This window comes from Oncorhynchus mykiss, chromosome 15, assembly GCF_013265735.2.
Source record: "Oncorhynchus mykiss isolate Arlee chromosome 15, USDA_OmykA_1.1, whole genome shotgun sequence".
Taxonomy (NCBI): domain Eukaryota; kingdom Metazoa; phylum Chordata; class Actinopteri; order Salmoniformes; family Salmonidae; genus Oncorhynchus; species Oncorhynchus mykiss.
The window spans coordinates 69,806,619-69,832,650 of NC_048579.1; the positions used below are offsets into that span (position 1 = coordinate 69,806,619).

At 47.3% G+C, this 26,032-nt stretch overlaps 2 protein-coding genes across 5 annotated transcripts in view; one reads left to right on the plus strand and one right to left on the minus strand.

Annotated features, from left to right (window-relative positions):
• The window catches only part of LOC110500965 (oxysterol-binding protein-related protein 8), a 151,590-nt gene extending 128,441 nt beyond the window's left edge, over positions 1 to 23,149 (minus strand). For both annotated transcript variants that reach the window (XM_036945132.1, XM_036945131.1), the window contains exons 1-2: positions 22,780 to 23,149; positions 3,536 to 3,586 (exon numbers count right to left, since the gene is read on the minus strand). The gene's annotated coding sequence lies outside the window, so the exon portion shown is untranslated. The remainder of the gene's footprint in view (positions 1 to 3,535; positions 3,587 to 22,779) is intronic.
• A 1,944-nt stretch (positions 23,150 to 25,093) lies between these two features.
• Positions 25,094 to 26,032, plus strand: part of LOC110499755 (zinc finger DHHC-type palmitoyltransferase 17) — a 49,386-nt gene continuing 48,447 nt past the window's right edge. Inside the window, exon 1 of one of the 3 annotated variants that reach the window (XM_036945137.1) lies at positions 25,094 to 25,304. The gene's annotated coding sequence lies outside the window, so the exon portion shown is untranslated. Of the gene's footprint in view, positions 25,305 to 25,723; positions 25,743 to 25,917; positions 26,018 to 26,032 lie in introns of those variants that run through there. The other 2 variants (XM_036945140.1, XM_036945139.1) reach the window with 2 other exon arrangements.

A 26,032-nucleotide genomic window follows, 5' to 3' on the forward strand; every position in this document is an offset into this window, starting at 1 on the left:
AGGCTGGACCCTGACCAACAGTAGGGACCAGGGTAAACCTGCAGGCTGGACCCTGACCAACAGTAGGGACCAGGGTAAACCTGCAGGCTGGGTCCTGACCAACAGTAGGGACCAGGGTAAACCTGCAGGCTGGACCCTGACCAACAGTAGGGACCAGGGTAAACCTGCAGGCTGGGCCCTGACCAACAGTAGGGACCAGGGTAAACCTGCAGGCTGGGCCCTGACCAACAGTAGGGACCAGGGTAAACCTGCAGGCTGGACCCTGACCAACAGTAGGGACCAGGGTAAACCTGCAGGCTGGGTCCTGACCAACAGTAGGGACCAGGGTAAACCTGCAGGCTGGGTCCTGACCAACAGTAGGGACCAGGGTAAACCTGCAGGCTGGGTCCTGACCAACAGTAGGGAGCAGGGTAAACCTGCAGGCTGGGTCCTGACCAACAGTAGGGACCAGGGTAAACCTGCAGGCTGGGTCCTGACCAACAGTAGGGACCAGGGTAAACCTGCAGGCTGGGTCCTGACCAACAGTAGGGACCAGGGTAAACCTGCAGGCTGGACCCTGACCAACAGTAGGGACCAGGGTAAACCTGCAGGCTGGGTCCTGACCAACAGTAGGGACCAGGGTAAACCTGCAGGCTGGGCCCTGACCATCTAACAGCAGAGAGGAGAATAAACTAGTCTGGTTTCCATCTAACAGCAGAGAGGAGACTAAACTAGCCACTCTCCATTCGCCAGTTCCTGCTCACGCCACATCAATACAGACTAGAGGTCGACCGATTAATCGGAATGGCCGATTTCAAGTTTTCATAACAATCGGAAATCTGTATTTTTGGATACCGATTTGGTCTATTTTATTTTACCACCTTTATTTATCCTTTATTTAACTAGGCAAGTCAGTTAAGAACAAATTCTCATTTTCAACGACGGCCTAGGAACAGGGGGTTAACTGCCCTTTTCAGGGGCAGAACAACAGATTTTTACCTTGTCAGCTCAGGGAATTCAATCTTGCAACCTTACAGTTAACTAGTCCAACGCTCTAACCACCTGATTACATTGCACTCCACGAGGAGACGGCCTGTTACGCGAATGCAGTAAGAAGCCACGGTAAGTTGCTAACTAGCATTAAACTTATCTTATAAAAAACTCTGGTTCAGATCTCTACTGTCTGTCTGACAGAACCTCTCTGGTTCAGATCTCTACTGTCTGTCTGACAGAACACCACCTCTCTGGTTCAGATCTCTACTGACAGAACAGCACCTCTCTGGTTCAGATCTCTACTGACTGTCTGACAGAACACCACCTCTCTGGTTCAGATCTCTACTGACAAAACAGCACCTCTCTGGTTCAGTTCTCTACTGACTGTCTGACAGAACACCACCTCTCTGGTTCAGATCTCTACTGACTGTCTGACAGAACAGCACCTCTCTGGTTCAGATCTCTACTGACAGAACAGCACCTCACTGGTTCAGATCTCTACTGTCTGTCTGACAGAACACCACCTCTCTGGTTCAGATCTCTACTGACAGAACAGCACCTCTCTGGTTCAGATCTCTACTGACTGTCTGACAGAACACCACCTCTCTGGTTCAGATCTCTACTGACTGTCTGACAGAACACCACCTCTCTGGTTCAGATCTCTACTGACAGAACAACACCTCTCTGGCTCAGATCTCTACTGACTGTCTGACAGAACACCACCTCTCTGGTTCAGATCTCTACTGACTGTCTGACAGAACACCACCTCTCTGGTTCAGATCTCTACTGTCTGTCTGACAGAACACCACCTCTCTGGTTCAGATCTCTACTGTCTGTCTGACAGAACACCACCTCTCTGGTTCAGATCTCTACTGTCTGTCTGACAGAACACCACCTCTCTGGTTCAGATCTCTACTGTCTGTCTGACAGAACACCACCTCTCTGGTTCAGATCTCTACTGTCTGTCTGACAGAACACCACCTATCTGGTTCAGATCTCTACTGTCTGTCTGACAGAACACCACCTCTCTGGTTCAGATCTCTACTGACAGAACAGCACCTCACTGGTTCAGATCTCTACTGACTGTCTGACAGAACACCACCTCTCTGGTTCAGATCTCTACTGACAGAACAGCACCTCTCTGGTTCAGATCTCTATACTGTCTGTCTGACAGAACACCACCTCTCTGGTTCAGATCTCTACTGTCTGTCTGACAGAACACCACCTCTCTGGTTCAGATCTCTACTGACAGAACACCACCTCTCTGGTTCAGATCTCTACTGACAGAACACCACCTCTCTGGTTCAGATCTCTACTGACAGAACACCACCTCTCTGGTTCAGATCTCTACTGACAGAACAGCACCTCTCTGGTTCAGATCTCTACTGACTGTCTGACAGAACACCCCCTCTCTGGTTCGGATCTCTACTGACTGTCTGACAGAACAGCACCTCTCTGGTTCAGATCTCAACTGACTAGGTGACTGTGCAGTCTAGGTGACTGTGCTGACTGAGTGGATTCCACTTAAGGGCAGAAGCACCTCCGTACCTTCATCTGATTGACAGAGAGAGAAAGGGAGAGAGACAGAGGGAGAGAGAGAGAGAGAGGGAGAGCGAGAGAGACCGAGGCAGAGGGAGAGAGGCAGAGGGAGAGAGACAGAGGGCGAGATGGAGACAGAGGGAGAGGGAGGGAGAGAGACAGGGGGAGAGAGAGAGAGAGAGAGAGAGAGAGAGAGAGAGAGAGAGAGAGACAGAGGGAGAGAGAGAGAGACAGAGGGAGAGAGAGAGAGGGAGACAGAGGGAGAGAGAGACAGAGGGAGAGAGAGACAGAGGGAGAGGGACGAGAGAGAGGGAGAGAGACAGAGGGACGAGAGACAGAGGGAGAGAGACAGAGGGAGAGAGACAGAGGGAGAGAGACAGAGGGAGAGAGACAGAGGGAGAGAGACAGAGGGAGAGAGACAGAGGGAGAGAGACAGAGGGAGAGAGAAATGACAGAGAGCTGGAAGTGATAGAGACACCATGATCCAGCAGGGCATGATGCTAGCCTGAGATAACTTCAGAGAGGCCACTTCAGATTGGACAGCACCGGTCTGTCTGTGTACCAGTCCTGTTGTAAAATCTGATCCGACGAGCCTCCGGCTCTGTATTGCTATAGAGGCATTCTAAACCTACTGTATGCTAAACCTACTGTATGCTAAACCTACTGTATGCTAAACCTACTGTAGCACCAACTCTCTCCCACAACTTACCATGCATGCAGTATGACATCACATATAACACACTCACACACACACACTACCATGCATGCAGTACGAGATCGCATATAACACACTCACACACACACACTACCATGCATGCAGTACGAGATCGCATATAACACACACACACGCTCTCTCGCTCTCTCACACACACATCCCACAGACGCACTTACAGACACATCACCTATACACACGCACACAAATACACACACGCACACAGTCATGTGTGGAGCTCCATACCCATTTACCAAAAGCAGCCGAGCATCTTCAAGCAGACAGGCGAGCGGTGACAAATATAGGACCTACCTCATGCAGCTGGTGCAGCAGAAAGCAGTCTCCTCACGACCCCACAGCAGCCTGAGAGAGAAGAGAAGGCAGGGAGGGAGACATGATGACATCACAGTGTTTATATCCCCTCCCCTCCTAAAAGAGCCTGGCGGAGCATACACTTCAGTCCATCACAGACGGAGTGTCCTAGTCGGAGTGTCCTAGACGAAGTGTCCTAGACGGAGTGACCTAGTCGCGTGTGATTGCGCGCGTGGTTCTACAAGTGTGTGTGGGTTCTACAGTTTTTAATCTCCTCCGTGCCAGTGGGCTCCATGAGGCGTGTCCTTTGGCCCACCTCCAGAACCCATTCCTTAATCCCATTGGACATGCTTTATTAGTCGCAGGGCCAATTAAAATGTCCATCTGGTGGTCAATCTGAACCACACAGACAGACTGGTCTTGGGAGGAGAGGAGAGGAAGAACAGAGTACTATGGTACCTGTGTAGGCTACACTATGAAAGAGAAGAGATGGAGAATAAAATACATTTAACACCAGACGGTGTAGGGAGCCAGGACCCAGGACCCAGGACCCAGGACCCAAACACAAACCACAGAGGGTTAATCTGATGGAGCCCAGGACCCAAACACAAACCAGAGGGTTAATCTGATGGAGCCCAGGACCCAAACACAAACCAGAGGGTTAATCTGATGGAGCCCAGGACCCGAACCACAGAGGGTTAATCTGATGGAGCCCAGGACCCAAACATAAACCAGAGGGTTAATCTGATGGAGCCCAGGACCCAAACACAAACCACAGAGGGTTAATCTGATGGAGCCCAGGACCCAAACACAAACCAGAGGGTTAATCTGATGGAGCCCAGGACCCAAACACAAACCAGAGGGTTAATCTGATGGAGCCCAGGACCCGAACACAAACCACAGAGGGTTAATCTGATGGAGCCCAGGACCCAAACACAAACCAGAGGGTTAATCTGATGGAGCCCAGGACCCAAACATAAACCAGAGGGTTAATCTGATGGAGCCCAGGACCCGAACACAAACCACAGAGGGTTAATCTGATGGATCCCAGGACCCAAACACAAACCAGAGGGTTAATCTGATGGAGCCCAGGACCCAAACACAAACCACAGAGGGTTAATCTGATGGAGCCCAGGACCCAAACACAAACCAGAGGGTTAATCTGATGGAGCCCAGGACCCAAACATAAACCAGAGGGTTAATCTGATGGAGCCCAAGACCCAGGGGCCAGGACCCAGGACCCAAACACAAACCACAGAGGGTTAATCTGATGAAGCCCAGGACCCAAACACAAACCACAGAGGGTTAATCTGATGGAGCCCAGGACCCAAACACAAACCAGAGGGTTAATCTGATGGAGCCCAGGACCCGAACACAAACCACAGAGGGTTAATCTGATGGAGCCCAGGACCCAAACACAAACCAGAGGGTTAATCTGATGGAGCCCAGGACCCAAACATAAACCAGAGGGTTAATCTGATGGAGCCCAGGACCCGAACACAAACCACAGAGGGTTAATCTGATGGAGCCCAGGACCCAAACACAAACCACAGAGGGTTAATCTGATGAAGCCCAGGACCCAAACATAAACCAGAGGGTTAATCTGATTGAGCCCAGGACCCAAACACAAACCACAGAGGGTTAATCTGATGGAGCCCAGGACCCAAACACAAACCAGAGGGTTAATCTGATGGAGCCCAGGACCCAAACACAAACCAGAGGGTTAATCTGATGGAGCCCAGGACCCAAACACAAACCAGAGAGTTAATCTGATGGAGCCCAGGACCCAAACATAAACCAGAGGGTTAATCTGAGGGAGCCCAGGACCCAAACATAAACCAGAGGGTTAATCTGATGGAGCCCAGGACCCAAACACAAACCACAGAGGGTTAATCTGATGGAGCCCAGGACCCAAACATAAACCAGAGGGTTAATCTGATGGGGCCCAGGACCCAAACATAAACCAGAGGGTTAATCTGATGGAGCCCAGGGCCTAAACACAAACCACAGAGGGTTAATCTGATGGAGACCAGGACCCAAAAATAAACCAGAGGGTTAATCTGATGGAGCCCAGGACCCAAACATAAACCAGAGGGTTAATCTGATGGAGCCCAGGGTCCAAACATAAACCAGAGGGTTAATCTGATGGAGCCCAGGACCCAAACATAAACCAGGGGGTTCATCTGATGGAGCCCAGGACCCGAACACAAACCAGAGGGTTAATCTGATGGAGCCCAGGACCCAAACATAAACCAGAGGGTTAATCTGATGGAGCCCAGGACCCAAACACAAACCAGAGGGTTAATCTGATGGAGCCCAGGGCCCAAACATAAACCAGGGGGTTAATCTGATGGAGCCCAGGACCCAAACACAAACCAGGGGGTTAATCTGATGGAGCCCAGGGCCCAAACACAAACCAGAGGGTTAATCTGATGGAGCCCAGGACCCAAACATAAACCAGAGGGTTAATCTGATGGAGCCCAGGACCCAAACACAAACCAGAGGGTAAATCTGATGGAGCCCAGGACCCAAACACAAACCAGAGGGTTAATCTGATGGAGCCCAGGGCCCAAACCAGAGGGTTAATCTGATGGAGCCCAGGACCCAAACATAAACCAGAGGGTTAATCTGATGGAGCCCAGGACCCAAACATAAACCAGGGGGTTCATCTGATGGAGCCCAGGACCCGAACACAAACCACAGAGGGTTAATCTGATGGAGCCCAGGACCCAAACACAAACCAGAGGGTTAATCTGATGGATCCCAGGACCCAAACACAAACCAGAGGGTTAATCTGATGGAGCCCAGGACCCAAACATAAACCAGAGGGTTAATCTGATGGAGCCCAGGACCCAGGACCCAGGGGCCAGGACCCAGGACCCAAACACAAACCACAGAGGGTTAATCTGATGAAGCCCAGGACCCAAACACAAACCACAGAGGGTTAATCTGATGGAGCCCAGGACCCAAACACAAACCAGAGGGTTAATCTGATGGAGCCCAGGACCCGAACACAAACCACAGAGGGTTAATCTGATGGAGCCCAGGACCCAAACACAAACCAGAGGGTTAATCTGATGGAGCCCAGGACCCAAACATAAACCAGAGGGTTAATCTGATGGAGCCCAGGACCCGAACACAAACCACAGAGGGTTAATCTGATGGATCCCAGGACCCAAACACAAACCAGAGGGTTAATCTGATGGAGCCCAGGACCCAAACACAAACCACAGAGGGTTAATCTGATGAAGCCCAGGACCCAAACATAAACCAGAGGGTTAATCTGATTGAGCCCAGGACCCAAACACAAACCACAGAGGGTTAATCTGATGGAGCCCAGGACCCAAACACAAACCAGAGGGTTAATCTGATGGAGCCCAGGACCCAAACAGAAACCAGAGGGTTAATCTGATGGAGCCCAGGACCCAAACACAAACCAGAGAGTTAATCTGATGGAGCCCAGGACCCAAACATAAACCAGAGGGTTAATCTGAGGGAGCCCAGGACCCAAACATAAACCAGAGGGTTAATCTGATGGAGCCCAGGACCCAAACACAAACCACAGAGGGTTAATCTGATGGAGCCCAGGACCCAAACATAAACCAGAGGGTTAATCTGATGGAGCCCAGGACCCAAACATAAACCAGAGGGTTAATCTGATGGAGCCCAGGACCCAAACATAAACCAGAGGGTTAATCTGATGGAGCCCAGGGCCTAAACACAAACCACAGAGGGTTAATCTGATGGAGACCAGGACCCAAAAATAAACCAGAGGGTTAATCTGATGGAGCCCAGGACCCAAACATAAACCAGAGGGTTAATCTGATGGAGCCCAGGGTCCAAACATAAACCAGAGGGTTAATCTGATGGAGCCCAGGACCCAAACATAAACCAGGGGGTTCATCTGATGGAGCCCAGGACCCGAACACAAACCAGAGGGTTAATCTGATGGAGCCCAGGACCCAAACATAAACCAGAGGGTTAATCTGATGGAGCCCAGGACCCAAACACAAACCAGAGGGTTAATCTGATGGAGCCCAGGGCCCAAACATAAACCAGGGGGTTAATCTGATGGAGCCCAGGACCCAAACACAAACCAGGGGGTTAATCTGATGGAGCCCAGGGCCCAAACACAAACCAGAGGGTTAATCTGATGGAGCCCAGGACCCAAACATAAACCAGAGGGTTAATCTGATGGAGCCCAGGACCCAAACACAAACCAGAGGGTTAATCTGATGGAGCCCAGGACCCAAACACAAACCAGAGGGTTAATCTGATGGAGCCCAGGGCCCAAACCAGAGGGTTAATCTGATGGAGCCCAGGACCCAAACATAAACCAGAGGGTTAATCTGATGGAGCCCAGGACCCAAACATAAACCAGAGGGTTAATCTGATGGAGCCCAGGGCCTAAACACAAACCACAGAGGGTTAATCTGATGGAGACCAGGACCCAAAAATAAACCAGAGGGTTAATCTGATGGAGCCCAGGACCCAAACATAAACCAGAGGGTTAATCTGATGGAGCCCAGGGTCCAAACATAAACCAGAGGGTTAATCTGATGGAGCCCAGGACCCAAACATAAACCAGGGGGTTCATCTGATGGAGCCCAGGACCCGAACACAAACCAGAGGGTTAATCTGATGGAGCCCAGGACCCAAACATAAACCAGAGGGTTAATCTGATGGAGCCCAGGACCCAAACACAAACCAGAGGGTTAATCTGATGGAGCCCAGGGCCCAAACATAAACCAGGGGGTTAATCTGATGGAGCCCAGGACCCAAACACAAACCAGGGGGTTAATCTGATGGAGCCCAGGGCCCAAACACAAACCAGAGGGTTAATCTGATGGAGCCCAGGACCCAAACATAAACCAGAGGGTTAATCTGATGGAGCCCAGGACCCAAACACAAACCAGAGGGTTAATCTGATGGAGCCCAGGACCCAAACACAAACCAGAGGGTTAATCTGATGGAGCCCAGGGCCCAAACCAGAGGGTTAATCTGATGGAGCCCAGGACCCAAACATAAACCAGAGGGTTAATCTGATGGAGCCCAGGACCCAAACATAAACCAGAGGGTTAATCTGATGGAGCCCAGGTTACAAACATAAACCAGAGGGTTAATCTGATGGAGCCCAGGACCCAAACATAAACCAGAGGGTTAATTTGATGGATCCCAGGGCCCAAACATAAACCAGAGGGTTAATCTGATGGAGCCCAGGACCCAAACACAAACCACAGAGGGTTAATCTGATGGAGCCCAGGACCCATGGAGTCATGTCTTGTCGTGCTGTGTGGAGTCATGTCTTGTCGTGCTGTGTGGAGTCATGTCTTGTCGTGCTGTGTGGAGTCATGTCTTGTCGTGCTGTGTGGAGTCATGTCGTGTCGTGCTGTGTGGAGTCATGTCTTGTCGTGCTGTGTGGAGTCATGTCTTGTCGCGCTGTGTGGAGTCATATAGTGTCGTGTTGTGTGGAGTCATGTCTTGCCGCGCTGTGTGGAGTCATGTCTTGTCGTGTTGTGTGGAGTCATGTCTTGTCGCGCTGTGTGGAGTCATGTCTTGTCGCGCTGTGTGGAGTCATGTCGTGTCGCGCTGTGTGGAGTCATGGCTTGTCGCCCTGTGTGGAGTCATGTCTTGTCGCGCTGCCCTGTGTGGAGTCATGTCTTGTCGCGCTGCCCTGTGTGGAGTCATGTCTTGTCGCGCTGCCCTGTGTGGAGTCATGTCTTGTCGCGCTGCCCTGTGTGGAGTCATGTCTTGTCGCGCTGCCCTGTGTGGAGTCATGTCTTGCCGCCCTGTGTGGAGTCATGTCTTGCCGCCCTGTGTGGGGTCATGTCTTGCCGCCCTGTGTGGGGTCATGTCTTGCCGCCCTGTGTGGGGTCATGTCTTGCCGCCCTGTATGGAGTCATGTCTTGCCGCCCTGTGTGGAGTCATGTCTTGCCGCCCTGTGTGGAGTCATGTCTTGCCGCCCTGTGTGGAGTCATGTCTTGCCGCCTTGTGTGGAGTCATGTCTTGCCGCCCTGTGTGGAGTCATGTCTTGCCGCCCTGTGTGGAGTCATGTCTTGTCGCCCTGTGTGGAGTCATGTCTTGTCGCGCTGTGTGGAGTCATGTCTTGTCGCGCTGTGTGGAGTCACGTCATGTCGCGCTGCCCGCCCTGTGTGGAGTCATGTCTTGTCGTGTTGTGTGGAGTCATGTAGTGTCGCGCTGCCCTGTGTGGAGTCATGTCGTGTCGCGCTGTGTGGAGTCATGTCGTGTCGCGCTGTGTGGAGTCATGTCGTGTCGCGCTGTGTGGAGTCATGTCGTGTCGCGCTGTGTGGAGTCATGTCGTGTCGCGCTGTGTGGAGTCATGTAGTGTTGTGCTGTGTGGAGTCATGTCGTGTCGCGCTGTATGGAGTCATGTAGTGTCGTGCTGTGTGGAGTCATGTCGTGTCGCGCTGTGTGGAGTCATGTCTTGGTTCACAGTATGTGTGTTCATTTAGGCTATACCATGTTGACATAAAGGAATGGATCGAACCAAAACGACAGGTTCTCTACCTCTCCCTTGTTTTGTGTGTGTGAACAGCACAGTTCCACAGGCCAGACTAACCTAGTTAGTTATTGGTGTTAGCCCACAAGGTGAGCGGAGGCAGCTCTTGCTCTCAGACGGTAATAAATAAGCACACTGGCCTACAAAGGCACATTACTATCAGTCAGACATCAAGTGGAATACTCCCACCTCCTTTTAATTGGACGTTTCAATGTTGCTATGGTAGTCATAAAGCAACATCTAGGCCTATAACCTGGGGGAAGGGAAATGCAGAAGCACTTCCCTGGGGGAAGGATAGCATGCAGAAGCACTTCCCTGGGGGAAGGGAAATGCAGAAGCTGTTGTTTCCAGAGAACTGCACCAGTACAAACCTGACAGCCTACAGAAACCCTCCACTGAGACCTGATAGTGACATAAATTCAATCAACACTAATGTATCAATGAATACGATTTTGTTCGCCTAATTTATACATTGTCGTTATTCTTTGGAATCTTCTTTATATTTATATTATTTACACTTTTCAAAAGCAAAACAAAACAGTAGATTGTAAAACTACTAAGAACACCCGCTGAGGCAGAAGTCCTGTACAGCCTCCACCAACACAAACGTAATCCACGGGGTAGTTGTCTGGAGGAAGCCATTAGGACTGAGGTCTACCTTCAGGTCTTCAGGTTACCTCTCCTCTTACCAGCTCAGTCTCCCCTTCTCTTTCTCTGCCAAACCATGTCCTCATGCTGGGGAGACTGGTGGGTGCTGCTGTAGCTACTAGAAGTAGGAGCAGAGTTGGGTCTGGGTCTCCTGGTTAGCCCGGAAAGCATTGACGACTCGGGCGAGACTGAAACAATAGAGCACGGTCGGTCAGGTGACATAAGAGTTCCGGGGTACGTCACAGTGTCACTCTTACTATGTTCCCAGGGACGGTCCGGGGCTTAGTCCTAGACGGATTAGCCTAACAGGGGTTACGTTCCAAACCGTTCCCATGGAGATGTCCCAACGCCCAGGGACAATTTCCATGAGGCAACTCTAACTGTTGAGGGACCAAGTGGTGCTGTTTTCAGTATTGTTGTTGGTTGGTGTCAACGTGTACTGAATCACAGCCCAGGGACACTTTCCATGAGGCAACTCTAACTGTGGAGGGACCAAGTGGTGCTGTTTTCAGTATTGTTGTTGGTTGGTATCAACGTGTACTGAATCACAGCCCAGGGCTAAAAGGTGGCGGCGCTGGAGAAGTTAAAGAACTCATTTGTTACAGACGGTTTCACACGGTGTCCAACAATGGGAGGAACAATGTGTTTCACAAGAGCAGAAAACAGATGAAGAGATGGTAAATGCAATGAAGACACAGTCAGTGCAAATCCCATGTCGTTTCTGCTGGGCTTTTTAAACACGTTTACTGTGGTAAACACATGACCATCTGTCCAGTCTCCTGGCAACAGAGCCACTTTGGCACCTTTCACTTTAATCTTTTTCTAGAAAACGTGATAACAGCTTATGTCAGACCAACAAAGGCCAGATAAATGATGAGGCAACGGGGAAACTTCTTGATGGGTTTTTTCCACTGTGAGTGAAGCACAGCTTCAAATCGGGCCACGCCCACAGATTTCTACTCAGTGATTCAAGAGCAACAAAGCTTGACTTAATTTAATAAAACAGCTAAGTAATTAAATTAGGGTCAATCAAGAGAGGAGTGGACACGAACGCCAGTCCCCACTGGTCTCTGAACTGAGCTTCCTGAGCCAGGTGCAAATGAAGCTTTAGATGGCCGAGGATAATTTGTCCCCAGAAAACAGAGCTGCTGTTGGCTTTTATTTTCTTATCAGTCGGTTTAAGAGCAACAAGACACTCCTTCAACATTCACTGCAGGGAAATTCCAAGGAAACTGGAAGCAGGGAAATTATTCTGAAACGGATTTGACACTTGAAAATGTATGCCAAACAACTGACTTCAAAGTCTAACCAACCATAGAACACTACTCTATACATCATGACTACTATGAAACAATTTACACAGTACATTTATGTTGTATTTTTACATTTTCTGTGAGAACTGTGCAGAGGGTAAACTCTCCCTCTTCTGTTACCACACGTTGTATCTGCACAGTTTGCTGTAAATGTGTGTTTATAAAATGTTCTGTGGAAAGTCCTTGTGCATATGGTTTGTTAAACTTCTAAATCAATTGTTTTTGTTTGGTATACATTTTAAAGTGAAAAAATCTGAGTCACAGTGGAATTCTGTTAGCATGGAATAGACCTGCAGCAAACTCATTCAATCTCTGATTCCTGAAGCTGAGACTTGGCTGGGTATCCAATTAGTGGGGGGCTTTTAAGAACCTGCCCAAGTCAGAGAAGAAGTGAAATCCTACAAAGGAGAATCATATCAGCCCGCTGGGCCTTTGTGTTCACTCCATTCACAAAGCAAAAGGGATTTGCTTCACTGGCGGTGAAGTCAAAGCAGTGAGCCATAGTTACAGAATACAGAAGTAGCCTCGTTGTCCTGCCCAGTGACAAATCCTTTCTATAGTGAGGTAAGCCCACAATCATCTCTCCCAGGCTTTTAGGGTTGGTCTGATGTCGCTGCTGCAGCAGTGCTGTCAGTCAAACATCTAGCTAACCGATAATATATTCTATCTTTTTACTTCTCATTCCTTTTTCCTGTACTGCATTGCTCCAGTGATTAAAACTGTATACACTCCATGTTGGCAGGGTTCACTGGGGCACACCTCTGAGGTCACGCCCGGTGTGTAGGCCCTAAAGCGGGGCTATATTTAGTGCCGTAATCCTGTCTGTGCAACACGGAGGCCCGACGTAATAATGGTTTAGGGTGGACGAGGGAACCCTGCCTTGGAGCAGGATTTCAGGCAGCTGAGAATGCCAGCTGTGCAGGGGAGTCCGACTACTGGGTCACTGCGCTGCAGAGACGCCACGCCCCATGGGCCTCGTCATGATCCCATCCTTCTGGAGCTCTGGGGAAGACCTTCCTAAAATGTCTCCTTCATCCAGGACAATGGCCTTCAAAAGGTGCTTCAACTAGATGAACTTTTACCTGTAGTTTCTATATTAAAACAAACAGTCTACAATCCGTTTCAGTGGGTTTCTTTCTTGGTCGGATCTGAGCTAATGGGATGGAAACAAGAGTCCAGACTATTCCAGACACAATCCTCCTACATTTTATGAGACGGGGAGCAGGTTTTAATGAGACAGGGAGCAGGTTTTAATGAGACGGGAGCGGGTTTTAATGAGACGGGGAGCAGGTTTTAATGAGACGGGAGCAGGTTTTAATGAGACGGGGAGCAGGTTTTTATGAGACGGGGAGCAGGTTTTTATGAGATGGGGAGCAGGTTTTAATGAGACGGGAGCAGGTTTTAATGAGACGGGGAGCAGGTTTTATGAGACGGGAGCAGGTTTTAATGAGACGGGAGCAGGTTTTAATGAGACGGGAGCAGGTTTTAATGAGACGGGGAGCGGGTTTTAATGAGACGGGGAGCGGGTTTTAATGAGACGGGGGGTGGGTTTTAATGAGACGGGGGGCGGGTTTTAATGAGACGGGAGCGGGTTTTAATGAGACGGGGAGCAGGTTTTAATGAGACGGGGAGCGGGTTTTAATGAGACGGGAGCGGGTTTTAATGAGACGGGAGCGGGTTTTAATGAGACGGGGAGCGGGTTTTAATGAGACGGGAGCAGGTTTTAATGAGACGGGAGCAGGTTTTAATGAGACGGGGAGCGGGTTTTAATGAGACGGGGAGCGGGTTTTAATGAGACAGGGAGCAGGTTTTAATGAGACGGGTGCAGGTTTTAATGAGACGGGGAGCGGGTTTTAATGAGACGGGAGCAGGTTTTAATGAGACGGGAGCAGGTTTTAATGAGACGGGGAGCGGGTTTTAATGAGACGGGGAGCGGGTTTTAATGAGACGGGGAGCAGGTTTTTATGAGACGGGGAGCAGGTTTTAATGAGACGGGAGCAGGTTTTAATGAGACGGGAGCAGGTTTTAATGAGACAGGGAGTAGGTTTTAATGAGACAGGGAGCGGGTTTTAATGAGACGGGGAGCAGGTTTTTATGAGACGGGAGCGGGTTTTACTGAGACGGGGAGCAGGTTTTAATGAGACGGGGAGCAGGTTTTAATGAGACGGGGAGCAGGTTTTAATGAGACGGGGAGCAGGTTTTAATGAGACGGGGAGCAGGTTTTAATGAGACGGGGAGCAGGTTTTAATGAGACGGGGAGCGGGTTTTAATGAGACGGGGAGCGGGTTTTAATGAGACGGGGAGCGGGTTTTAATGAGACGGGGAGCGGGTTTTAATGAGACGGGAGCGGGTTTTAATGAGACGGGGAGCAGGTTTTATGAGACGGGAGCAGGTTTTAATGAGACGGGAGCAGGTTTTAATGAGACGGGAGCGGGTTTTAATGAGACGGGGAGCGGGTTTTAATGAGACGGGGAGCGGGTTTTAATGAGACGGGGGGTGGGTTTTAATGAGACGGGGGGCGGGTTTTAATGAGACGGGAGCGGGTTTTAATGAGACGGGGAGCAGGTTTTAATGAGACGGGGAGCGGGTTTTAATGAGACGGGAGCGGGTTTTAATGAGACGGGAGCGGGTTTTAATGAGACGGGGAGCAGGTTTTAATGAGACGGGAGCAGGTTTTAATGAGACGGGAGCAGGTTTTAATGAGACGGGGAGCGGGTTTTAATGAGACGGGGAGCGGGTTTTAATGAGACAGGGAGCAGGTTTTAATGAGACGGGTGCAGGTTTTAATGAGACGGGGAGCGGGTTTTAATGAGACGGGAGCAGGTTTTAATGAGACGGGAGCAGGTTTTAATGAGACGGGGAGCGGGTTTTAATGAGACGGGGAGCGGGTTTTAATGAGACGGGGAGCAGGTTTTTATGAGACGGGGAGCAGGTTTTTATGAGACGGGAGCAGGTTTTAATGAGACGGGAGCAGGTTTTAATGAGACAGGGAGTAGGTTTTAATGAGACAGGGAGCGGGTTTTAATGAGACAGGGAGCGGGTTTTAATGAGACGGGGAGCGGGTTTTAATGAGACGGGGAGCGGGTTTTAATGAGACGGGGAGCAGGTTTTTATGAGACGGGGAGCAGGTTTTAATGAGACGGGAGCAGGTTTTAATGAGACGGGAGCAGGTTTTAATGAGACGGGAGCAGGTTTTAATGAGACAGGGAGTAGGTTTTAATGAGACAGGGAGCGGGTTTTAATGAGACAGGGAGCGGGTTTTAATGTGACAGGGAGCGGGTTTTAATGAGACGGGGAGCGGGTTTTAATGAGACAGGGAGCGGGTTTTAATGTGACAGGGAGCGGGTTTTAATGAGACGGGGAGCGGGTTTTAATGAGACGGGGAGCGGGTTTTAATGAGATGGGAGCGGGTTTTAATGAGATGGGGAGCAGGTTTTAATGAGACGGGAGCGGGTTTTTATGAGACAAAAGGAGGCTTTTTATGAGACAGGAGTGGGTTTTGAACTTCACAGCTAATCTGGGGGATTTATGCAACAAATCAGCTTATTTCAAAGAGGTGTAAAATGCATTAGAAACCAGTTCAACACTGTTGAACACTACAGCTCAGCCCGCCCTAACACACAGACTATGAATGACACTATCCAATACATCTAGTGAGGCGTAGCATTTAGCAGTGTTGGAACACAAAGACTTACAGCACAATTCACAAATACCTTGGGATAAAGGAAACTTGCTAACAAGACATTTTGACTGTAAAGGTAGAAAACTATAATTGCTTTAGCCATTAGTCTCTCTTAATGCCAACGTCAGCATCAGCTGTCAAGGTGAAGAAGAGGAAAAAGACCAGACTGATAGTCTCTGTGTTCTCACATGCTTTATAAGCCTCTAGCTAATAGGCAGCTGTGCTAGCTGTCATTGACGTGTAGTGATAGTCTCTGTGTTCTCACATGCTTTATAAGCCTCTAGCTAATAGGCAGCTGTGCTAGCTGTCATTGACGTGTAGTGATAGTCTCTGTGTTCTCACATGCTTTATAAGCCTCTAGCTAATAGGCAGCTGTGCTAGCTGTCATTGACGTGTAGTGATAGTCTCTGTGTTCTCACATGCTTTATAAGCCTCTAGCTAATAGGCAGCTGTGCTAGCTGTCATTGACGTGTAGTGATAGTCTCTGTGTTCTCACATGCTTTATAAGCCTCTAGCTAATAGGCAGCTGTGCTAGCTGTCATTGACGTGTAGTGATAGTCTCTGTGTTCTCACATGCTTTATAAGCCTCTAGCTAATAGGCAGCTGTGCTAGCTGTCATTGACGTGTAGTGATAGTCGCTGTGTTCTCACACGCTTTATAAACCTCTAGCTAATAGGCAGCTGTGCTAGCTGTCATTGACGTGTAGTTAGAAAGGGAAGGGAAAGGGGCCCCTTGTCAGCTGTACAACTGAAGGCCTTCAACTGAAATGTGTCTTCCGCATTTAACCCAGAAGGTGTAGTATTTCATTCAGCATCTCTAATGGACTTGGACGTAACGTGAGAAAGGATGACATTTTTACCTTTTTATTTAACTAGACAAGTCAGTTAAGAACAAATTCTTATTTTCAATGACGGCCTAGGAACAACTGGTCTAGGAACATGGACTATGTGCCTGTTCAGGGGCAGAACGACAGATTTGTACCTTGTCAGTTCGGGGATTTGAACTTGCAACCTTACGGTTGTAAGTTCACCGCACTAACCACTAGGCTACCCTGCCATCCCACATGCTGAGTGTGTGTTATTACTTTATGAATCATGAGGCGCTAGACGTCCTGAGGCCTCTCCACTAGGACTCTCCACTAGGCCCCTACACAGGACTCTCCACTAGGCCCCTACACAGCAGGGTACAGTAACCAAGAGCCGCTCCATGTTCCCAAGAATAGTTAAAGGAACCATCTGTGGTTGCAGCACTGTCTCCCCGGGGAACAGTCAATTGGGTGCACAATCCTGATTAGGTTTTCCTTAATATCTAAATATATCTAAGGATGTGCTCTGGAGGAGTGACCAGGACGAGCCCTGAGGATGACTAGCTGGGCCAATGATCTCCAAGGGCCAGGCGGAGCCCTCGTCTATAGTGAATGTGAGTGTGTGTGTGTGTGTGTGTGTGTGTGTGTGTGTGTGTGTATACCTACACTGCTGGGGTAAAAAAAAAAAAAACTGGTGTTAAGCTGGTGTTAATTAAACTTCTGTACTTTGGATTTGTTTGAACTCCAGGTGCAAATTGTAATTTGTTCAGGTAAGAAAGCAGACGGGTTGAAAGATTTTTCAAAGCCAGTCACACAATATTAGGATATTCCTACTAAAGACGTGTGCATTGCATCAGTGATGATTTGAATTTAAGTCCATTTAGACTTCAGTGCAACATCAGCCTCCAGCAGTGACAAGGCTACTTGGTGGCTGTGGCTATTGGAAGCCCTTCAGATCCCAGGCACAGAGGAAAGCCTGAGACAACCATTACACTGAACCAGCTATTTGTCTACATAGCACTCAGTCACCCAAATCACAGGCCAGACTCGACCCCGTCCATCCATTACACTCTGCAGTGGTGTCATTTCCATGACCATCAGCCTCCAGGGTGTGTGTGACTCAGCATTAGAGCTCTGTTACCAAGGCTGGGCTTCAACCCTGGCAGGAAGCAATATCAACACAGTGTACAGATACTGAGTGTGGACGTTTTAAATGTCCTCTGCATTTAGGCCTAGTGTCTTAATATTACAATGAACAGAAGATCATTACAAGCCACGTGGATTCAGGTGGACAGACTAGAAGAGACATTATTTCATATGGAATTGTTGGAAAAGTTCAACATTGGTACTGTACCCCTCTTATGTTTTGTAACTGCATTGTTGGTTAAGGGCTTGTAGTAAGCATTTTACTATAAAGTATACTACACCTGTTGTATTCAGCGCCTGTGACAAATACAATTGTATTTTATTTGATTGTCTTTAGCAGGATACTGTACTGTATGTCATATCAGTGGGTGCCTGTCACATAGGACATAGCCCAATGACTGCTAGCAAGGATGTTTTTTTAAACCAAAATTATTAGTCTATTCACTCATTTCTATGGCCTTTTGAATCCAGCGAACTCCAGAAAGCCATGTGATTTGACAGTCTTAAAAGGTGCAATATGCAGAAACAGCTCCGCCATTTCTTGGTTGCTAAAATTGGAATAGTTCGCCTAATTTCAGCAGCTTTAAAGGGACACTTCGGAATTTTGGCATTTTTGTGTCTCTGCGTCCATTATGAAGAAAGTTAGAGGTAGTTTCGAGAGCCAATGCTAACTTGCGTTAGTGTAATGACAAAGTCTATCAGATATGATAGACTTCCAGTCATTGCGTTAGCACTAGTGAGCAACTGCCTTCAAACTGCACGCAGAAACATAAAAACGGTATCCAACGAAATCCTGAAGTATCCCTTTCAATAGATAAGTCATGACTGGTTGCAAGCAGGCAATCTCCTCTACCAGTAATGTGAAGGACATCCGTCTGACTCTGAAAGCGTTAGGCAGCTATTCCAGTCATCCTCGGAAATACAAACACATTGTTTATCATTGGCTTAGTGCGCTCCTCTGTTATAAGTCAATGATACAAGCAGTGAGGTTACGCCCAGGGCATCCATCCATCACCGTGGAGACCAGTGAGGAGATCAGTAACAGTGACTGGGGAGAGGAGACTTCCTTCTGTGTGTCGTTGCTCAGAGAGATTTCCTACCATGAGAGTAATGTCATTGTGTGCCGAGTCATTTAATGTTTGCGGTCATTTGAATGCATAGCTTTTTAAAATGTGTTTATTTATGGCAGTAGAAGGCAGGCCTCCAGACATCACAATTACATTCGGGAGCAAGATTATTCATGCTGAGACAAAATGAGGGTGTTAGCCATGTTAATGAAATCAATTCTTAATGCCAACATGTAGCGCCACGCGACAGTGTAGTCGAATGGAATCAAATCAGAGAAGAAACCAGAAGGACAGACAGTTTACACAGGCTTTCAAGTCCAATGATCTGGTAACAGTACAATTACACATTAATAACATGTATTTTTAACATTGGACAGAGTCTGTTTGATTACATGTGAATGATAGTCTTTTTTCTACTATGTATTTCTACAGAGTCGTATTAGTTGACAAGGTAAAGTTAAGTTCAACTAGGCTTCTGTAGGCTAATTGCGAAGTATCTTGGTCAGAATATTTTTTTGAGATGTTGCTATAGTAATTCAACCTTGTTTTTCCTAGTGTGCTATAATCTCTCGTGGACAGAATACGTAACATAAATGGTATCTGACACAATTACGTAAAATTGTAGTTTTTGGTTTTGGAAATGAAGTGCACTATGACCTAAACAGTAGCTGGCCTTGTCAGGGAGCAATGTTTACATTGTTTACCATGGTGCTGCTATCACCTATTGGAATGCCAATAGGCTTTATGGCTGAGATATCTACACCAGCCTGGGCTGTGAAGTGAGACAGAGGCCGGATGTTGTCTTTCTCAAGGGGGGAGAATCTATACAGGTTGGGAACAGGGAGTCACACAACACCTTGGGGGTTGGTAGCTCAGGTGGCCTTGTGTTTACTCTCACTGTAGGAAATCTCTCTGAGCAACGACACAGCTACACACCACAACCAGCAAACCTGATCATGTGCAGTTTACTGAAACCAGAGTGGGACTAAAGCACAGCCAGCTCCACAGCATGTCAGCATCCCATCTTAACAGGTAAATAAAAAGGCCTACGTGGAAATGGATCAAGACACGCCACAGACATCCCAGAGCTGAGCAACAGTACACTGGCCATGAGCTGCAGGCCTAGTTTGAGGGGCGAATGGAAACTATATTTGGCAGGCAAATGACCTGCAAGGCCCTGGAGGCCTGAGCCTGTGACTGAGGGTGTAGTCTACACCTCATCACTCAAATGACGAATGTTTCCTATCTGGGTGAGATGATGATTACCCTGCATTGACATGCAAATCTGTCAAGAATGGAAAACATGGAAATATGTGGTCCCCAATTTAGGCTAGGCTACCAGTCCACTCAGCCTGAATCCTTAGAGAGTCCCAGTCTAGGCTAGGCTACCAGTCCACTCAGCCTGAATCCTTAGGGAGTCCCAGTCTAGGCTAGGCTACCAGTCCACTCAGCCTGAATCCTTAGGGAGTCCCAGTCTAGGCTAGGCTACCAGTCCATTCAGCCTGAATCCTTAGGGCGTCCCAATTTAGGCTACCAGTCCACTCAGCCTGAATCCTTAGGGAGTCCCAGTCTAGGCTAGGCTACCAGTCCACTCAGCCTGAATCCTTAGGGAGTCCCAGTCTAGGCTAGGCTACCAGTCCATTCAGCCTGAATCCTTAGGGCGTCCCAATTTAGGCTACCAGTCCACTCAGCCTGAATCCTTAGGGAGTCCCAGTCTAGGCTAGGCTACCAGTCCAATCAGCCTGAATCCTTAGGGAGTCCCAGTCTAGGCTAGGCTACCAGTCCACTCAGCCTGAATCATTAGGGAGTCCCAGGCTAGGCTACCAGTCCAATCAGCCTGAATCCTTAGGGAGTCCCAGTCTAGGCTAGGCTACCAGTCCACTCAGCCTGAATCCTTAGGGAGTCCCAGTCTAGGCTAGGCTACCAGTCCAATCAGCCTGAATCCTTAGGGAGTCCCAGGCTAGGCTATCAGTCCACTCAGCCTGAATCCTTAGGGAGTCCCAGTCTAGGCTAGGCTACCAGTCCAATCAGCCTGAATCCTTAGGGAGTCCCAGTCTAGGCTAGGCTACCAGTCCACTCAGCCTGAATCATTAGGGAGTCCCAGTCTAGGCTAGGCTACCAGTCCAATCAGCCTGAATCCTTAGGGAGTCCCAGTCTAGGCTAGGCTACCAGTCCACTCAGCCTGAATCCTTAGGGAGTCCCAGTCTAGGCTAGGCTACCAGTCCAATCAGCCTGAATCCTTAGGGAGTCCCAGTCTAGGCTAGGCTACCAGTCCAATCAGCCTGAATCCTTAGGGAGTCCCAGGCTAGGCTACCAGTCCACTCAGCCTGAATCCTTAGGGAGTCCCAGTCTAGGCTAGGCTACCAGTCCACTCAGCCTGAATCCTTAGGGAGTCCCAGTCTAGGCTAGGCTATCAGTCCAATCAGCCTGAATCCTTAGGGAGTCCAAGGCTAGGCTATCAGTCCAATCAGCCTGAATCCTTAGGGAGTCCCAGTCTAGGCTAGGCTACCAGTCCAATCAGCCTGAATCCTTAGGGAGTCCCAGTCTAGGCTAGGCTACCAGTCCAATCAGCCTGAATCATTAGGAGTCGTCTAGTATTTGCCTCAAATTTTTAGGAGGTGATAGTACTTTGATAGAGTGCTTTATAATAGTACAGTTGAACCTCAATATATCCTCTAAAAACAAAGGTATATTTCTAATTGGTTGATTTTCAAGGAAGGACTAGATCATCTTTGACAACTAGACTAATGGGAAATCATTTCAACTGCTTTTCTGAACCAGTGCTAGACTTGGGCCGGAGCACCGACACCTCAATTTGTCTACTGCTGGAGTTCCTGTTCCTCTTTTAGAATATTCACTCAAAAGTTTCACCTAAATAAAAACAGTATCGGCAAACAAAATAAATACGGGCACCTATTTCAGTCCAAGTCAACCACTGAGTATAACCCTGGTTTTAGTCGGCTCACTGTACTGTAGCTTCAATTGCCTACACAATTTGTCTGGTGATGTATGCCTTCAGTGTCCCGTTATGAAAAGAGGGTGCAGAGCATGTTATTGTAGAGCTGTGTCTCATGGTGGGGTGTCATGTTACTGAGCTCTTCATATCAAGTGAGAGTTGTAACATAATATCTGATCGGGCCTGGGCTTGCTGACATAACCCGACCGCAGGATCTCAGTGTAACGTGAAGTCAGCTCAGGGTTGATGTTTTGGACAGCTTTCACAGCACAACGTTGGCTAACAAACAAGAACCAAGCCCTGTGACTTGTATTTCAATATCTGAACATGTTTTAACTGAAGACGCAAAAAATAATTGCAGACATATTGTAAAATGTTTCCGTGTTTGTTTCCCATTCCCTTTCCTTTAATGGAGAGCAATTATATAATTTCCCTCCCAATGCTTCAGTCACTGCATTCAAAAGATAACAGAAAAATATTTTACTTTTTTTTGACAAAGTGAAGAGAATCAACCTATATTTTACTGTTATATTTTAGCCTGACAATTCATCTCAGTCGCAACGTAGGCCTTCTTGTCACACAACTAGGCTATATCTACTGTAGTCATGCTGATCACGCACGTCTGCATTCAGAGTGCTCTGTCATCTAAGCTAATACAAATGTATGCTGCCTTGACATAGCCACCTAGCCTGCGATTGAAATACTCGGAGAGCATCATCGATTCCGTTGCCATTTACATGTAACGTTATCAGATGAAAACCAGCGAGCTGGTTGGATCCTGTTCATTGCCCTATCATCTATTACATAACCCCCACCAGGCTAGCTAAATAATGAAGTCAGTTAGCATTCTAGCTAACTAGCCAGGATAATTTCTAGTTAGTAACATTGACGTTGATAAGCATACAGTTAACAACTCCATAGCCAACACTGATGTCAACAACTATATCTAACTTGCTAACGAACTATCTGGCTGGTGTGGGTTAGCACCCAAGCAGAACAGAGCGGAACCATTCAATTTTGTCGCATTCAGAAGTGTCACCCTCCGATCCGTGTCTCTTTTCACACTCGCATAATTAACATCCATAGAAAGGTAACGTTAGTCCTTACCTTGTTTGGTTCAGATGGCTTATCTGGTACCATCCACTGTTAGTTTGACTGTTGCAACTTCCTTATGATGTAATGTTTTTTTTCGTTCGCTAGCTAAGAAGAACTGCAGAAATAGCTAACGTTAGCTTACACACTCCATCATTTCACACTCGATAAGGAGTCAGGACAGCTGCCTGCTATCACAGGTTTGCAACATATACATATGGTTTTCTAGAAATTGTTTAATTAGTTGATGGAACGGATCAGTTTCTAAAACTGATTTTTTTACATGTATTTTAGAGTCTATATAAAAGCTCTGAAATCCTGTTCGTAGCCTTCCTTCTTGTGAGTGCGAATGTTGAATCAGTGATTAACTGAGACGCCTGTAATCCGGTGATTATCGTTCGACTACTTTTGCTTGATGCTCGGCAGTCTACACAACTAGTAATGTCATGTTTTAAAGGATAGATAAATTGTCCATAAACAAATAACGAATATGTTGTGGGCCACATATACTTGTAGAAATAAGACAGCTACATTTAAAGCGTATATGTTGCTGTATCTATGAAGCCGTAGAATAATGTATTTGTGTAACCACTAAATATGAGATGGGTAGAGTCCGACATCTAGTGGCAGAAAGATGTAGCACTAGCCTGGGTACCAGGCTCTTTAATTTACGTTCCACTCCTTGCCACTAGATTCGATAACCTTCACCGCTATCATCCAATCACAATGTTAATGCAAACTAGACTGATGGGAAAACGTTCAAATTTAATTGATACATTTGAATGGAAACATTCTAACATTGGGCATTCTGACGTAATACATTTAATTGTAAACATAAACATTGGGCATTCTGACGTAATACACTTAATTGTAAACATAAACATTGGGCATTCTGACGTAATACACTTAATTGTAAACATAAACGTTGGGCATTCTGACGTAATACACTTAATTGTAAACATAAACATTGGGCATTCTGACGTAATACATTTAATTGTAAACATAAACACTGGGCATTCTGACATAATACATTTAATTGTAAACATAAACATTGGGCGCGGGAAGAACGCAGGATTCCCGTTTATTGATTTTTTACCATCAGCCAACGTGATCACGTCATACCAGAGAAGCTCTCGCCATTCAAACTTGCTACTTCGAGGACACGCATTGGGCTATAGGGTACTGTCTCAAGAGCTGTAAGAGGAATACAGTAGGATTGGACAGAGAGAGGCCAGTGGAGATGTCAGCGGAGATGCATGAATTACATAAGAAAGGAACATTGAAGACAGAGATGTGTATATTAGAAGTTAATTCATAGGCTGGGCAGCCTGGGCTATTAATCCACCATTCGAATGCTAGCCTATATACATTACCTCGATTAGCCTGACTCGGTACCGGTACCGCCGTATATAGCCTCGTTATCGTTATGTCATTTTATTGTGTAACTTTTTGATGTGATTAAAAAAAAACTTTATTTAGTAAATATTTTCTGAACGGCATTGTAAAGTAAGCATTTCAGGGTAAAGGTCTACGACACCTGTTGTATTCGGCGTATTTGACAAATAACATTTGATTTGATACTAAGCCTACAACAGTGAATTAAGGCGACCAGCACCTGTGCTGTGCAAGTGTAACGGATGTGAAACGGCTAGCTTAGTTAGCGGTGCGCGCTAAATAGCGTTTCAATCGGTGGCGTCACTTGCTCTGAGACCTTGAAGTAGTGGTTCCCCTTGCTCTGCAAGGGCCGAAGCTTTTGTGGAGCGATGGGTAACGATGCTTCGTGGGTGACTGTTGTTGATGTGTGCAGAGGGTCCCTGGTTCGCGCCCGGGTATGGGCGTGGGGACGGTCTAAAGTTATACTGTTAAACAAGCAAGAGACAAAAACGATATTTTGTCTGACATGTTTTGTGCCAACGAATTGAAGTTGAACATCGCCACATACGACAATTTAATTAAATGTGCAATAAAAAAAAAGTATAATGCCTAGGCCTGTTTAATGAAACCCTGGCTGTTGACGTAGATCCCCATTCCCCACTGAGGTCATTTTTGGGAAATGGCACTTTCACATCAATAAACACATATCAAGCGCAAGTGCGCCAACAGCTCACATCAGCAGAATGGGGGGCCTATTCTTTGCGAGGGACGTCTAACGTGGATCGCTAAAATAATGAATATCGTCACCCTTCCTCAATTTAAATATTAGACTTATGGGGACACCAAAACATTTGGCAGCCATGCACGAGTGATCATTGTAGCTTTTTATCGTCTAAACATGTTGGTGGAATATCTTCACGCCTAGAATAAAAACCCCAAGGCTTCCGTCAGACTCAACTGAATGAAAAAAATAAAGAATTACAGGGGGGAGTTTAGAAAAAGTCCTCTGGAATAAGGCACATGCTTGGATAATAATTATAGAACCAACGTCTCTCGTAATACTATAGCTGTCTCTCCTTGTCAATTCATTTAAATACATGATTTTAACATTATGCTATAATGCAGCCTAGGCCTACTTTCTGATGGATTACAGCCAACATGTGAAGGTGAGCATATGTTTTGAATACGTTTTTAGGAAAGGAGAAATGTGATTTGTGTGTCTTGAGGTGCGCTGGTGGCTTTGATTGATAGGTCCTTTTAGTGTGTGAGAGAGAGATATTACTAATTCTCTCTACGCCCATTTAGAAAGTAGTAGCCGGTCTGGATTCCATCTCTCAATAAGAGAGGAGGGACAAATAATGCAACTGAAATGAGCATAACAAATGGTAAAACATGTATTAGGTCATGATGGTCAGCATATGTGCGAGGAATGACAACAGGTGCCAGTTTTGCGCTTCATTCCTCTAATTAATAGGATGCAACTGAAGCAAACCCAGCTCGATCCGTATCATTATTTCTCTCTCATTACAGAGTCCGCTCCAGCCACTTTGAACAACATGACATTGCACTGACACTGCCTTCTCACAAGGGAATTACCGCAGCAGGTCGTAACGGTCTTGTTTGTTGTTGTTATTCAATTCGAATTCTATATTGCTGAAAATTTGCGTACACCCATGTTCCAGATTGTTGTCATGGCTGTTGTTTCCAATTACCAATCAACAACTAACTGCGCCGTAAATCCGGCTGCATATTGAACGTTGAGATTGCCGAAAGACCAGCCAAGCAGTGGCATGGAGTGGAATAGCTCGACTGGTATCAGGCTAATGTAGCACGGTCCCTTCGAAAAATACAAATATTTCATACATATTGCACCACTGAGGTATATATTGCACAT